A 5,336-nucleotide genomic window follows, 5' to 3' on the forward strand; every position below is an offset into this window, starting at 1 on the left:
CGCACCCTGTAGAGGAAAAAAAAAAAGAGCTTCTGCACATAAAATAAAAAGGTATGGAGATAATGGATCCCTTTGTCGAAGTCTTCTCTAAGGTTTAAACATACCTACAGGGCTCCCATTAATAACCAGAGAGTAAGAGACAGTAGAAATACAATCATAAATAAGCTTAATCCAATAAGAGTGAAGTCCCAATTTGGCAAGCATTGCCAACAAGAAGGGTCATTCGATTCGATTATAAGCCTTACTCATATCATGTTTTAAAGCCATGAAAGCCTTTTTACCTTTACGTTTATTTTTAAGATAATGAAGGATTTCATAAGAAATCAAGATATTGTCAGTAATGTGATGGCCTGTGACAAAAGCACTTTCAGATTCACTAACAATGGACGGAAGTAAGTCTCTAAGCCTATTGGAAATCACTTTAGCAATTATCCAATAAGAAACATTACATAAGGAACTAGGCCGATAATGGGAGACTAAAGTGGGGGAAGCAACCTTAGGGATTAACACTATATTAGTATGATTCATACTAGTTAACATATACCCCGAATGTAAAAAAACTACGTACTGCAACGATGACCTCATTCTTAAGGATAGTCCAATATTGCTCATAAAATAAAGGTGTCATCCCGTCTGGACCCGGGGCTTTGCAGGGTTGTATATCAAAGAAAGCCCGGTGTATTTCCTCTTCAGAAGGCTGTTGTACAAGATTCTAGTTTATTTTAGGAGACACTCGTGGAGATATGTGCTAGAGAAACTGATCAATTCCAACAAGTGAATTTGATTGAAACAATCTATGGAAATAATTTAAGAATAAATTATGAACCTGAGATTCATCCTCGACCCACTGTCTATTGCGATCCTCAATTCCAAAAATATGAATACGACGTTGTCGTCAAATGGTAGAGGTATAAAAAAAACTTTGAATTTCTATCCCCCAGCTGCAACCATAGAACCCGAGATTTCTGGAACCAATACAATTCCTCCTGCCGCTAAAAAGAATGTAATTGTTGCTCCATACTTAGAACTGTTTCATGATCAAAGTCATCCAACTTTTCCTTCAACAGATTAATTTCACTAAATCTGCTATTTTTTTCTCCAAAAATACTAGCTCAGAGGCCCGACATTCCATTTGTAAGTTGTTGGATATTCAAAAGGAGGGTTGTGTGCTAAATATTTGGGTATGTCGGTGATTATTAGCCAATAAAAATGGGATGCTTTTTCTTACATTTTAGAACAGGTCGCTGATTGTTTAGCGTAGTGGAAATCTCTTTTATTACCCCTGGCTGGCAAGGAGGTTTTAATTAAGGTTGTATTGAATGCATTACCCACATATATGATGTCCTGTTTTTGATTTCCCCGTAAACTTTGTCAGTCCATCCTAAAGCATGTTCGTCGCTTTTGGTGGGGTAAAGAGGGGGGCGGCTCACAGTATTAACTGGATTAAATGGGATGTGTTATGTGATCCTAAAGATGAAGGTGGCTTAGGGTTTCGAAATTTTGAAGCTTATAATAAGGCTTTGCTGGCTAAACAAGGGTGAAATTTTTTGGTTAATCAGAAGGGACTAACTTTTCAGCTTTTTAAAGCAAAATATTTTTGTAATTCTTCCTTTCTGAAGGCGCAACTAGGATCTAATCCTTCTTGGGCTTGGAGAAGTATATGTTCCACTCAACATCTCATTGCTGAGGAATCTCGATGGGTTGTGGGGAATGGTCAGTCTATTCATATTTGGAAGGATTGTTGGGTCCCGGGTATTCCTAGTACCCTTTCACAGCTTAATCCTTTGCGGGGTCCCAATATGGTTGTTGAATTGATGAACCCGTCTGGTTTTGGATGGAATGAGCCTCTGCTTTTTTCTCTTTTATCGTCATCCAATGTGGCTGCTATTCTTCGTTGTTGTTTCAGCCTTTTTTCCAAGGAAGATAAGTTGGCTTGGGATTTGGATAGATTAGCTATTAGTAGGTTGTGTTATAGCAGTAGAAGTTCTACGGAGGTTTCTCGTTTACTACCATATAATAAGTTATTGTGGCGTAGTATTTGGAAATGTAAAGTTCCCCCTAGAATTCAACATTTCTTGTGGAAGTGATGTAGTGGAGCTATTTCGGTTCGGGCACTTCTTCTCGATCATGGTATAGAGGCAGATGTGGTGTGTCCTCAGTGTGGTATGGATGTGGAATCCATTTAGCATTTGATTTTCTAATGCCCTGTATCAATCCTAATCTGGAAATTATCCCTGCTTCGTTTAGATTTTTTGTGTGCTCCTCTTTCTTCCTTCGTTGAATGGTGGTTGGCTCTTGTGGATCAGTGGAAATCGGTGGAAGGGGGAGGTATTTGGAAGGCTCGGAATAAGTGTGTTTTTTAAGGTGCGTGTTGGGAATCGTTTTGGGTTATTGCTTTAGCTTGTTGATGAGTACTGAAAAGTGTGTATTTAAACCCGTTAAGCTTAGGTATACTAGTAACTTTATCTATCTTACTTTACCGTTTTAGATTGATTTCGTGTTATTTCTGTTTTAAGACACTTATCCCAAAAATAAGCTAACTCAGCCAAATAAGAGCGTAAAAGAAACAATTCTGAGATTAAACAAAGAAAGGAGCAAAGTGGAGAAAGAAAGAAGCAAAAGGGTGGAATTCAGATTTTTTGATCGATCCAACATGAAAGTTCGATCGATCCAACATGGATCGATCTCAGCATTCCAAGATAGATCCAAACCCTGAACCGAAAGTAGAAAGCCCAAAGTTCGATCGATCCAACACCATCCTTCGATCGATTGAACACCTTCGTCCTCATCCAAATGATTGATCTTATCCATTTGTACCACCCTACCTACCACTTTTGTCCTTTTCCCCATAAATATCTCATCTTTGTTTTTATCCGAAAAAGCTCAGCCAGTTGGATCGATCCTGCCTTAGTTCGATAGATCTCAGCCAAGTTCGATCGATCCAGGTCCAAGGTTCGATCGATCGAACTTTCCTCTAGTGCGAAAAAGTTAAAAAGCCAGATCATTCAAGTTGTTTTGTATCCAATCATTAGGGAATATTATGTGCATGACTGCAGCTCATTTTGTGTGTCACTTGACGAGGCTAGAGACACCATTGGAGGTTCTTCATCAACAAGGAGCAGATTTCATCAACCATGGAGCTTAGCCTTGAGGTTTGGAGGAGCACTACCATGAGTGGCTAGACATCCTCTTGTGGCTAGAGTTAGCCCCAAGCATGCTTTCTATATCTTAATCTTGTGTATTATTGAGGGATTAGTGTTGTAATACATGTTTTGACACTTTGATATACATAGATCATGTTTATTCAATGATTTATGTGGTTTAATGCTTTCAATTGATCATTTTATTCTATCCATATGTCTCATGTATGCTAAAATAGATGTTCATGTGTTTATCTCTAGATTTTGTGTTGTTGTGTATTGATGTTATAGATCTAAAGATTGTCAAACATAGTGCTTAATGGAATACTCTTGCTATTTTCTTGATGGTCCATACTCATTTCTTGATGGATTGTGCCTCTTCCTTAGTTTAATTCCATGCTAGTAGTGTAGTTGTAGTGTAGTGTAGTGTAGATGTTAGATGAGAGGACAATCTATGCTTGTTGTTTGATGTTCCATACTTTTAAATGCAAGTAGCATATATCTCTAACCTTATGGTGTATTAGGAGTGTGAGCTTAATAAAAGGTCAATGGCTTGTTTTGATCTGTTATGCTACTCACATGTTGTTTAGATAATATATGCTTCATTGTTTGATATATTGTGCCTTTCACATGATGCTTAGACATTACATGCTTAATTGGCCATCCTTGTTTATTGAATCAACTAAATACACACACACACCAATATTGCAACACACCATTTGCCCTCATTAGTCACTTGTTAATGGTATAGAAATGCATTGCTTGGTGGTGATCTCTAAACCCCAAGAATCTTCTCTTTCTTGTTTACTCTTAATTGCTTTCTTTTGATATCACTTAATTTAGTTGCTCTCTAGTTAAAACAACCAACCAACCAATTGTTTAATCATTCGACCTACAAAGCCTAATCATAATTCCACAACCTTGTTGCCCCCACAATCCCTTAGGACGATCCCTACTCGCCCTAGCTATATTTTTAGTGAAGGTAGTAATGGCTTATAAATGTAAAACTCTTGGCCCTCTCCTCAATGCACACTCTTAAGCTTATGGCCTAGCGACATACCATAGTTTTTGGGGCCGTTGCCGGGGATTGATTTGATTTGGCAATGTCGAATTTGTGGAATTCAATTAGGATTAGTACTCTTTTGATCGTGTTTTTATTTTGTTTTTATTTTTCATTTGATTACTTATTGAGTTTGTTCATCTTAGTGAAGGTGCATTGAGTTGGAGAAGGAGGCAAGCAAAGGAGCATCCAAGCTAAGGAAAGCAAAGCAAAGCAAAGGAAGTAAAAAGCTAAAAAAAAAAAAAAAAGTTAAAACTTGAAAAATTTGCTAAGCTAAGCTATAAATTTGGAGTTGAAGTGTTATAGGACCTTTGTGAGCTTTTCTATACTCAATTTCCTTAGTTAAATCGTGAGCCCGCATGGAGGCAATTTTTTTCTTGTCATTGCATCATTGTTGTTTCAAACATGGGAATTGTGTTTGTGGAAGAAGTCTAATTGCATTGTTGTGAAAGCATAGTGTTTGTTCATTTGTTATGCTTGCTTGTTTGCATTGTGTATGCATGGACGTCGTTCATTGAGACCCACTCTTGTCCCTTTAGATTTGCATCTTGAATCCATCGTTAGAAATCCTAGGGGAAGAGGAAGTTCAAATAGAACCAATCTATCAATGGATGACCATAATGATGATCATGTTGAGGACCTTGGTCATATAGACCAACAAGGTATTCTTTATCTTAATGTGCACATTGAGAACATACAAGTACCATTAGGAATGCCTAGGCCATACATTCACCAACCTCAACAATAATAAGGCCAAGTTCCATTTGGAATGCCAAGGCCAATGTATGCTCCACAACCTCCCATCATTAATCAAGGAATTTAAAATCAAGGTGTTCATGTTGCACCTCAAGTAGCTAACCCACCACTGGCTTTAAGAGACCATTATGTGCCAAATGAGTATAATGCACCCACATGTATCCAATTGCCACCATTTAGAGCACTCCACTATGAGATCAAAGCACAAACCATTCAAATGCTTCCTAACTTTCATGGACTTTCTAGTGAAGAACCACTACAAGAAATTCGGGTTTTAGGGACAGTCGAAACTGTCCCTAAAAGTGCCAAATCCGTCCCTAAAAGTCAGTTTGGACCGTCACTAAAAGTTACGTGCCAAAAGAGCTTTCGGGACGGTCAAA

Source organism: Cornus florida, unplaced genomic scaffold (genome assembly GCF_030987335.1).
Source record: "Cornus florida cultivar Cherokee Brave unplaced genomic scaffold, ASM3098733v1 CherokeeBrave_3.0.0_Hap2_Chr01, whole genome shotgun sequence".
Classification (NCBI taxonomy): Eukaryota; Viridiplantae; Streptophyta; class Magnoliopsida; order Cornales; family Cornaceae; genus Cornus; species Cornus florida.